Genomic DNA, 12,202 nt, shown 5'->3' with positions numbered 1-12,202 from the left:
GAAAAAAATAAAATCAAGATAGTAAGTGCAGAGTATAGATCCCTGTTGGACAAGTCACCCTCTCCTCCAATGTTACTGCATCCAACCACAAGTAGTTCAAGGAAAGCCATCCATGGACCAAGAGAGGAAAAAGCCAGCCCTACTCTAGTCATGAGAACTTGAGCCTTATTGAACCCAAGAAAAAGTTTTTTCCTCCCACTTCCAGCTTCCAGTAAAATGATTTCAAGAGCTATCTAGCAAAACTTCACCACACCATATTTCATTTGTCCAAGATCATTTAGCAAATATCAGAGGCAGGATTTGAATAGTTTTTCTTTGATTCTAAAGCCAGTATTTTTTCTACTTCATCATGCTTTCTCCTGTGAAAGGAAAGAAGGAAAATAAAAGAGGACTTGAGCTTACGAAGGAGAGGACAATTGTGATTTTGGAAGGGAAAGGTGACTTGGAGAAGTCTAACCTAATGAAGCAAGTCGACAATTCATTTCATTTGGATTGTTTTAGGAAGATTCTGAATATCACCTGGAAGGATAAGATACCAGACTCTGAGGTACTTTCTCAAGCTAAATTGCCAAGCATTCCTAATCTAGTTCAGCGAGCACAACTCCACTGGGCTGGCCACATTGTTCAAATGCCAAATGAACTCTTGCCAAAATAAAAATTATTTTTTGGATAATTCACACAGTACAAGTGCTCACAAGGTGTTCAGAAAAAGTGATACAGGGACACTCTCAAGTACTCTTTTAAAAGCTTTAGAATCAATTGTATAATATGGGAGACATTGACACAAGACTGACCATAATGGTGTGCCCTCATCAGAGAAGGTACTATGCTCTATGAGCAAAACAGAATTGAATTAGCACAGAAGAAATGTGAGATATCCAAAATTAGAGAGGCTACCCCAAATATTCATATGGACTATTTGTGTCCGACCTGTAGCACAGTATTCTGAGCTCATGTTACTCTGATCAGCCAGTCAGAAACACTGTAATTCAACTCTAACATAGTGATGTCATTTTGGTTCTCTTCAAGTATGAAGAACAACAACCAATCAACTAGATCAACAATTAAATTGAAGGAGGAAAAATATGGCAAAATTTGGAAGAAATTGAGGAAAATCTTAAGGAGAATAATTTCTCTAATATTGGTCTGGATTCTATTATTAGCTAAAAAACAAAAAAGGAGTAAGATCAGTGACAGTTAAGAAGGGCACAAAAAAAATTAAGGAGAATTAATAAAGATAATGGAATTGATCAAGAAGAGGCTGACTCCAGAAGGTAAGGGAAAAGGCTTAAGGAAGCACAAGGAAAAGTAGGTAAAAAAAAAAAAAAACTTAAGGGGAACAGTGAGAGGATAAAAAACATTCAGTGGTTTGGTGGATGGGCAAGTTGATGAAAGAGATAGAAGTTGGGTACAAAGCTGAAGAGAAAGAGACTTTGGCTCAAGTATTTGAGACCCAAGAAAAGAAGTTGAATGGGTTTGTCAAATAATTAACAGGCAATAGTATATTTTAAAAGTTTTAACTGGCTAATTAAGGTGAAGCATGAATACCTCTAAGTATTTCAAGAAACCAGACTGTAAATCTCAACCAGTATGGAAAGCAGGGAAAATTATTAAGTGACTCTATATTGCGGGTTTGATGCATTTGTATTTCTGGCACAGAAAAATGATTGTTACTTGTATTCTAAATACCATGTGTCTCAAAAATATCAGGGCAATTTTAAGTTAGTAAATCTTTAAATATTTTATTTAGGACTTTTTCTGAAGGAGCAGGTGAGGGGGTAGGAAGAAATGCTCCCTCATACACATTCCAATTAGTTAGGGAGAATAAATTGTTTCAAAAGAAACCAGAAATGAGGGTCTAGTGGGAAAAGGGGAGAAAAAGGAATCTAAAATGAAAGAGGACAATTTTTACCTTTATTATGATGTTGGAGAGTAATACAATGTTACATAGGGAAGAAAAGGAAGGAAAGGGATATATGAACAATTAGAGGTTAAAATATATTTGAAGTTCTTTTTAAGGGATGGTGTAGAAACTCTGAGGAGAAAGAAACTGCTTGTCCTTTGAAGAAGGATAAAATAGAGCTTCAAAAGTTATTAAGTGAGAAATCATTCAGTAAGGGGCAGAGAAAAAAATGACCAAATAGTAGGAGTTGGTATTCCCTGCTCAAGGGTACTAGGACAGCTATTTGTTGACCTATTAACAATAATAGAAAAGTCTGCTGTCATCTCAGAAATGTATTTAAGACATATCAAAATGAATGGCAACTCCCACCTTATGATTCACATGGACACAAGATATTGCCAGAAGGAATCAAAAAAGTATTGCCAGTGATTAGGAATCTGGAGTAAGAGCATAACCTATCTTTTGCTCACTTTTGCCCATTGAAGCAAGGGATGCAGAAAAGAAAAATCAATCTAGGAAGTAAACAGTTGACTAAGAAGGTGATATGGAATTTGGACTTCTGCACTGTAGCGTAAAATATGAGTATGACAGATAACTGACTTTTAAAAATAAGAGAGAGAAAATATACCAAACATAGACTGGTAACAATGTCTTACAAATTTAATGAAAGATATTTCAAGTAAAAGGGTTGCCAGAGGTAGAAGCCTGCCTATATATGTATCCTATGTTAGATACTATAGAAAGAAACTAAAAAGAAGGAAGAATAATCACAATTGAAAAGTTAGAAGTTCACAGGTAATTAAATTTTAAAAACACCATAAAATAAAAGATGTCTAATGCCTATACACAAGGCACAAAGTTTAAGCAACTCACAAGAGAAACTAAAAGTCCTAACAAAAGGAAGGATTCAAATTTACATCTTAGATATCACTCACACAAAAGAGAAGAAATGTGTGGCTTTATCATGGCTCTGGCTTCTTATTTAAATGCAATAAAAGAAATAAAAAAGAGACATAACTAAAAAATATTTTAAGAAGGCATATTCATGTGAAGAAATTAAAAAAATACGTAGCGGGATAATGTGACAAAGTATATTTGGGTGAAAGTTAATGGAAGAAGAAACGCTAATATTTTTGGAGCATCATACCACTTTTACAGAAAGAGGGAATGAGGCATATGGAAAACATTACAAACCTGACAGAGGTAAATTTAGTAATTGGGAGCTTTAATTCTTCAGTTATACAGACATAATCAACTAGAGCTCTTTTTTCTCTCTTTCTCATTTGTCTCTTTCTCACTTATTTCTCTGTCTTCTTATGTCTCTGAATTTCTCTGAATTCCATCTCTGTTTCTCTTTCCCTTCAAAGCAGTAGCTAATAATTTCTTGACTTCAGTGGTTTTTAAACTTTTTATTTTCATTATCTTTATACTATTAAAAATTGAAGATCTGTGCAAAGATTTCTTGTTTATGTAAGTTGTATTTATAGATATTGACCATATTAGAAACAAAAACGAATTTTGAATTTGGAGATGCTCTGAAAGGGTTTCAGAGACCCCCCAGAATTCTCTGGACCACACTTTGAGTACTACTATTCGACTTAATTATAATTGTATTCAAGAAGGAAAAATCCTATTATGGATCTGATTTTCATTAAGAAAGACAAATTAGTTTCAGAGTTGAAAGAATCAAGATATAATCTAACATGCACCCTCAATTTTGGGAAAACAGATTTCATAGAGTTCAAGGAAAAGCTAGCAGAGATTCCATGTAGTAAAATGCTACAAGGACAGTCATTCCAAAAATAATGAGGAGTGATAAAGAATAAAAAAAAAGGAAAACTCAAAAGACAGGTTGGTTTAATTGGGAAATGAGTCTGAGGCATGTTGAGTGTAAGAAAATAAAATTACTGTGATACTTCATTATAAAAATAAGAACTATATTTCACAATGCTATCACCTCAAGAAAAATAAACAAATTCCTTCAAGGAATTTAGATGATTTAATTCTTTATTTCTATCTGTAATGTAATGTATTTGCATCATGAAAAACTCATGATTGTGTTTTCTTCATGGTTGGTATAGTTCCAATTTTGGGGGGAAGGGGCTACTTTATATATGATTATGGTGTTAATTCTCTAATACTATTTGCTAATTGCTATGCCTCAGCTACCTTTAATAAAGGAAGACTAGGAAAGAAGCCTTGCATATTGCTGTTTAATGAATTTTCAGTAAATGTAATCGTGGGGAGGGCCTTGGATGCTAGATAGCACAGTTACAAATTAGATTTAAATTTAGATTGGGTAAGCAGACTTAGGTTTTATGTTGTGGCTCTAGTGCTAATGAATACAGACATCCTAAACAAGTAACAATCTCTCTGAATTTTAAGTTTGAGCATCTGTAAATGGGGCTGGTGGTATTTGAACTATCTCTTTCACAGATTATTGTGAACAAAGTATTTTGTAACTTTTAAATGTAAGTGGCGATTATTATTGTCATCATCATTATTATGTACAAATTTAAAATTAGATTTTTCTAGGGGGAAAAAACAAAATGAAATGACTGAATTTCTCAGAGAATCTAAATCACAGATGGATGACAGCTAGTATGTCAATATGAAAACTTTGGCATGAAATTTATCGATTTCTGAGAAAATTTCAAAAAATAGGCAGTCTCTGATAAAGACATAACTGAGGGGAAATGTTATTATAAAAGACTCCAAAAAGATATAATTGTCTACTATCCACATGAAGATTATCTACCTTGAGCATTTCCTGTCAATGTTTATCTTCTCCCAATTAAATTTAATCCCAGTCTGCCTCCTTGAAATGCTCAACCAATGAATAATGAACCAATGAAGTTCAGGAATGTAAACTAATTTTAATTTTTGTCTAAGCAATTAAATAGAAAATCTGCTGCACATTGCATTATGCATTCCTATGCCAAATGAAAATGCTTTAGGCATTATATACAACACAATGTAAATCCATAGGAATATTTTTTGGATTAGACACAACTCTCCTTGCATCCATTAATTCAGAAAGTTAAGAGTTTGCTGTTTCTTCCAAACACAGATAATCCTATTTCTAGTCTCATAATGATGACACAGACACATGTTTTCTATAATAAAATTCAAGAAGATGGCAAAGCAAGGAGATGTTGACAATATAAAATGGCAGAGCAGTATCTCCATTTTGGGAAAAAAAATACACCAGGTTATCTGCCATCTGTTAAAATTAATTTTAACAGTTTTTTAATACCTATTCTAGGAAAAGTGTTAGATTTAGATCTGAGAATGAAAATTTAAATCTCTGCTTCTGGCATTTACCATTTGTATTACAGCTTTGAGCTTCAGTTTTCTCTTTTGAAAATAAGATTGGACTAGAATCTAGTCATCTCTCAGGAGGTCTTCAAATTCCTCTTCTACTGTAAATCTATAAACTTATGTTTTTAGTAGTTTGTCCTTCTAATGCTTTTTTGCACTGCTTTTCAGACTTCTTTATTCATTTCATACCTATTCATTTTTATTGTACTATAACATTCCATTAATAATACATACCCAGGTTTTAACTCTTTCTTACCATTGGACTTTTTTAGATTGGTTCTAGTTGTTTTTGGTTTTGTTTTGCAATTGTAACTAGTACTACTTTTAAAATCTTTTAATATATAAGGTTTTTTCCATTTTTTTATATTCTTGGGGTGCATTACAATGAATATCATGTCAAAAGAGAATAATTATTTGTGTAGCTTTTAATGATTACTGCCAGATTATTTTCTAAGAAGGTGCTCCTGGTTTGCAATGCCATCAGGAAGGAATGAGTAGAAAGCTGCATTTTTAAATGGAAAATAAACAAATTGAACTCATTAACTTTTTCAGAGATATTATAGACAATGCACATTCCTTTCATTGGTGATTATAAAATCATCAACTAATTGAATACATTGATATTCCTTTGACTAGATGAGAGAATCCTTCATAGTATTATCATGAGCATAAGCCTAAGGAAAGTCTACATCTGAAGTGTAAAATATGTTACCTATTTGGCACTCCCTACCATGGCCTGAACTTTATTAAAAAGTTATTGGGAAATATTTAACAAAGTTAATAAAAATACAATGAACTATATAGATAATGTTAGGTAGGTTTTGGGGAAGTTGAAAGTTTGTTTTTGTTTGTTTGTTTTGCAAGTGGTCTACAGGGAACCTTATGTAAATTTAGTAGCACCTGTTTCTGTTTGAACATGACATCACTGTTCTGCATGTATACTTTTTGTTTAACTGGTTTCAAGTATATTTTGCAATTGTAATTGTAATGTTTTCTTCTCTAATAATGTGATTGTTCTCTGGAAACAGGTTTCTTGGGGGGCTTCTGGAAGCAGCCTTCCTCTCAGTTCAGAGTAATAATCACCTCAAATGCAGCCAGGGATTAAAGTCCATTTCTTTATTGTCTCTTCCAAAATAGCCCAGTAAGATTTCCTTGGTTCTGAGAGCTCTTGCTGCTAGTCCTTTGCCTCTGCCTTCAGTCTCCAGCTCTCTCTGAATCCTGGTTCTAAATCTCCCCAATTGACTTCTGACCGTGAATCTCCTCTCTTGACTCCTGGCTGAGGCTCGTCCTTTTATATGCTTTTTTAGAGGTGTGAACTCAAAGGTTGACTCCTCTTCTGAGAGTGGGATTGTGGGAGCTGTGACTTATGAATCTCCTCCACTGGACTTGTGAATCTCCCCACTGAATCCTGATTTGTGAATCTTGTAGAATCCAATGAGTACTTAAATATATTAGTGAGCTAGAGAACTTGCTAAGTACCATGTTAAATTAGACAACCAACTCATCACTCTGTAAGAATCCTAACATGTAATGATTAATATGAGTGTGTTTCTTAGTAAAGAAACTGACACAGAGTTTTTATATTTTTCTTTAAAAATATGTTGTGGTTGTTATCTATCCATTCTCTTCACAAATTTGTGTCATCCTCAAGCAGGGGCCATGCTAATTTTCTTTATATTAGTCCAATTTTAATATACATGCTTCCAAAGCAAGTACTTGTCCTTTATTCTCAAAGAAGACCATGACATGAAAATGAATTGGATTTAATTGAGGATGAGCTGTGCAAAGTCACTAATCTCATTAGGTCCAGTGTCCAGATATAAATCAGGATGAGTAGAGATGGCCCTGAATGCTGTAGGAGAGCTTGGCCTTTTTAAACTAAGGTCTTTAACAGGTTTTAACCTAACACCTAGTCAGTGATTAAGACTAGGTAAAAAATGAGGCAAAAAATGGTCTCTTTTACCTAGCTGGGGGTTAAAAAAATCAACTACAGGACTTTTTTTTTTTTCTTGATCTATATTGCCCTTCAGAAAAGTTTTTAAAAGCGTGATTAAAATGCATCATTGCTCCCTCTTTTTAACTTTTTATATGATTGTGTGTATGTGTGTTTAAATTTTAACTTTACTGAGCTTCATATATGTCTCTTAATGGGACTTCTGTAGCTGGGAGTAGATCTCTTTCTGCTGATTTCTTGTTCTGAAGTTGTATATAATACAACACTATGTATAGGCTTGTTCTGAGGTTTGTTAGCTTATTATCCACATTGTGATGGGAAATATGTACTATCTTCAGAGTCCTTGGAATTTTAGGAGAAACAGAAAAGACAAGAAACAAAAAGAAACAAAAGGAAGAAAGAGAAAAACAGAAAGGGGAGATAAGAAAGAAGAAAAGCAATGAATGTATTTAGTTGTTTTTACTAATCTAAATGTGAATAATATATATTCATTTAGAAAGAACTCCCATGCTCATTTGAAAAAAACAACTTGGAAATATTATTTTTATGAGCCATAGTGAACACTAAACCTTTATTTACTTCAAGACTAGGTCATCAGGGATTATCGTTCATCATACTTCTTCATTCAGGATCATATCTGGCCAGAAGAAATACAGGAGAAAGTATCATAAAGACAGATGTCAAAGCCAACTCTATAAAAAAGACTGTTCAAAGGCTCTACTGTATGCTAAGCCCCCAGCTGTCCTTTTTTAACTTCCTATTTTGCAGTCTTGTCAATAAGAATAACATTCATTTATATTTCACTTGAAGATTTCCAAATGCTTCCCCTCACAACAATCTTGAATGATAAATTATACAAGTATTATTATCCCCATTTTATAGATGAGGAAACTGAGTTCAAATTTGCCTAAGATATGAATGTAAGTCTCCTGACCACAAAACTAGTAGTCTTTTCACAAGTTTTGGGATATGCTGTAATAGCTACCTATTCCTTATTTCCCAAAGACTATGCTGAAATCAAAGAGGTGTGGCAACCAATATTCTTACAGGATACTCTGACCCATGATTAATAAATTCCAAATTCCAAAAAAAAATTTCCTACTCACAATACTCTGTGATCTTAAACATTTTTGAAGAATAGTCTAAAAAGGGAGGGGAGATTCCATTTTAAATGAATCAAAGACAATCTTTTCATTACGTCAAATGAGCATTTTTTTTTAAACACTAATAAATGTCCTATAAGAAAGCAACCTTATAAAGCAATGTATTCAAGCAACCTTATATAGCAATGTATTCAAATACATTGTCTATTCTCTTTTTAAAAAATTTATAACAATTGGTTAGTTTATAATAGAAAATGTACTTTACTTATAGTTAAATATTTATATAATTATCACCACATATATAATTCGATGGATCTTTCTAATGTGAATGTATTTTCCAATGGTATCCTTCCTAATCTATCCAGATTTATGATGTGAGATATATATATATATGTACATGTATGTATGTATGTATGTATCCATATTTTTTCAAAGAAGATCTACCTGACTTGTTTCTTCTATAGAAGGAAAACCAAGTAGATAAAGAATCTATGATTATTATAAGTATTTGTTAAGAATACAATTGAGTTAGTCTATTAGGACATATATATCAAACAGGCACTAACTATAGTTAATGAGTTGGGCTCAAAGTTAAACAAAAAAATGGGCTGCATAGAATTTGAGAAAATACATAATGCTTTTAGTGAGGCTCATTGCCATGGAATCAATTTCTTGAAAAGCTATAAGCCCAGACCAAAGGAAAGGGAGAGTTGGTGCATGATTTTTTTTATTTTGTTCACAGATTGTGCTTTATTCACTGTGCCACCTAGTTGCCCCAAGCAACTTCTTTTTTATATTTTATTTCTCTTTGAGAACAAAGGACAAAAGCCAAACAACTATGTGTCTGTCTGTCTGTCTGTCTCTCTCTCTCTTTCTCTCTCTCTCTCTCTCTCTCTCTCTCTCTCTCTCTCTCTCTCTCTCTCTATATATATATATATATATATATATATATATACATATATATACACACATATATAGATATAGATATATGTATGTACATACACACACACACACACACACACACACACACAATTGTCCTCTAATATGAAGACAGGAGTTGGAGAGAAATAAAAGATTGTAAACCTGGTACTGAATTCATTAAACAAGGAAAGGGAGAGTCCTGAAAGTCTGTAGAAAACAGTTATTAGGATTTTGATTGAGTAGAAGATGTGCATTGTAAGGACTTTCCAAAGAGGAGAAGTTATAGAGGGATGATCTCACCTGGAGATGACAGTGGGGGGGCCAGGACTATTCCAATTCCCCATACACACACACCTCTATCCATGAGCCAAGGGGAATTAGTGAAAGTGCTGAAAGAGGTGATAAGGGAGATTATAATACTGGAGGGGGATAGGGAGTCACTTCTCAATCATTACTAGAAAATGGAAGAAATGGGAGAAGAAAAGATTTAAGATTAAAGTAAATATTTTACCTATGGAGCAGACATTCCAGAAAGCACAGGGGATAATTAGATAGTATCAGTTTGGGATTTCAGGTTGAGAGGATTGAGAGGGCAATAATGAAAAGAGTTGGAGACTGAGGAATGATATTTAGATGATGGCTCCAGGGGCTCAGAATCATTCATTGAGTTGTATAAGGTTCAATCTTACATGAAAAGGAGAGATTGTTAAGTTTTCCATTCCCTAAATGACAATTTAGGGCACTCTAGGAAAACTATTTTGGAGGGTTAAAAGCCTTAACTGAAAACCCCACAAATTACACTACTAGATGGTATTTAGTTGATCTTTACTTTAGAACTCAGCTTGCAGGTATCTAATGTAACAAAATAGAGCACTGATTCTGAAGTGAGAAACATCTGAGTTCAAATTCAGCCTCATATTCTTATTAGGAGTGTGATCTTGAGCATGTTACTTAACAGTTTGATTGGTATAGCACTAAATAAATAAATTAGTTTAGGTAGTATTGTCATCTTTATTATATTCGCTCAACCTATTTAAGAGCACCTGATATTTTTCTAATTGTTTAGATCTGACTTTGTGTGGAAAGTATTTTGTAGTTTTGTTCATATAGTTCCTGACTTTCCCTTGGCAGATAGATCCCCAAATATTTTATACTATCAGAAGTTATTTTAAATGAAATTTCTCTTTGTATCTCTTGCTGTTGGATTTTGTTAGCGATGTATAAAAATGTTGATAATTTATGTGGATTTATTTTGTATCCTGCAATTTTGCTAAAGTTGTGGATTATTTCTAATAGCTTTTTAGTTGATTCTCTGGTGTTCTCTAAGTATACCATCACATCATCTGCAAAGAGTGATAATTTGGTTTCCTCATTATCTACTATGTCTAGTTTTATCTTATATTACTCATCTCCATATACTCTAAATTCTAGCCACACTTATAACTAAATCCTAAATTTTTCCACCTCTATTCTGTTATTTTGATCTTCTTCAAGAATGAAAGACAACAACTGTTCCCAGATATAGAATGGATCTTATCCTGTTTTCATCTGTTTAATTCATATCTATATATATAATTTAAAACAAGAAATTTAATGATAAAAAACCCACAACTCCAATTTTTAGAGATGTAGGGCACTCTGAGGGGAAAATGATAGGCAGCATATGCCAGACAAATGGATTGATCATCACCATCACCACTTTGTCAATCTCTCCTCAGACCCCAGTAGAGATATTCGGACCCAGAACTCAAAAACCCTGGGAACATCAGTGTCTCTCAATCTACCAGTCTTGCTTTCTACCCAGCCTCCAAAACCATCATGGAGTGGAGAAGGGATCCTTCCTCATCACCATCATATACCATTATTGATCAGCTACCAATGATAGATAATTAGGCATAAGTGCTCTGGAAGTGGCAGCATCCCTTAGATCATGAAGCCTACTTCTAGCTCAGCTCAAACAGTCATCATCTGGGGAAGTAACCTCTTTAGAAAACAGGCTAACTATCCCTACAAATTGCCAACCACCAACCTCTTACAGGAAAGGCAATCTAATCTATAAGAAACAGCAAGGGACCTAGAGGGAGAAACAAGAGGCAGCAAATATTATGCAATTTAACCACATCACCATCTTGACCACTATCTTCCCTCAGACCTTGATAGAAATAGTCCAGTAACCTGAATTCAAGAGCCTTTAGCATAGCCATGTTTATAACCCAATGCCTAGAGCCATCATCCAGGGAAATAATCCCCATAAAGACATAGACTTCCACTGTTCCTGCAAGTATTATAGACATAATTGTTAAGAAAGAGAGAGGACAATTCTCATCAAAACCCTTGAATTGTCAGATAAATTTCAGAAAATGATATGATTTTATTTTTGTTTCCAGTGATTAGCACACAGTAAGCATTAAGTATTTTTTTTCAATCATTCATACAAGTGTTTTCCCCCTTAAAATATGCAATGTAGGAATAAAATGTCATAAATTTAGAGTGTGATTATCCATCATACTCTATATATACTCTATATAACAATCATCATAATCAGAGATTATCCAGATTTCCTATTTCGAGCCCTACAAGTGCCCCATTCCATGTTATCTTATAAGGAAGTGATTTTGATTGAAAGGAACTTAAAGATCACATGTCACATTTATTGCTATTTACTTTATGACAGCAGCCTGAATTTGTTTCAGAATTATGAATTTCCAAATTGACAGGGATCTTCCTCGATGGCCATCCTTTCCAATTTAGGTTTCTTGATAGATATATGTATACATATATATTATATATACACATATGTAACATAAATATCTTACCTTCACCTTCCATGAGGCTTATTGAATGATTGTTGAGTTTTTTGATATATCTCTGTTCAATACTCCATTTAAACTGTGTCCTTTTATAACTACAAATTGAGAAACTATAGCACTACTGCTTGGGAAAGACTGAATAAATATCTATCTTACATTCATTGAATTATTTAAATAAGGTATGCAAAAC

At 33.5% G+C, this 12,202-nt stretch overlaps 1 pseudogene; it reads right to left on the bottom strand.

The window, feature by feature from the left end:
* Positions 1–6,816: 6,816 nt before the first annotated feature.
* Positions 6,817–6,936, bottom strand: LOC127546035 (uncharacterized; annotated as a pseudogene).
* Positions 6,937–12,202: the final 5,266 nt, after the last annotated feature.

Source organism: Antechinus flavipes, chromosome 1 (genome assembly GCF_016432865.1).
Source record: "Antechinus flavipes isolate AdamAnt ecotype Samford, QLD, Australia chromosome 1, AdamAnt_v2, whole genome shotgun sequence".
Classification (NCBI taxonomy): Eukaryota; Metazoa; Chordata; class Mammalia; order Dasyuromorphia; family Dasyuridae; genus Antechinus; species Antechinus flavipes.
The sequence above is the reverse complement of the archived record's forward strand: the minus strand, read 5'-3'. Positions and strand labels throughout refer to the sequence as shown.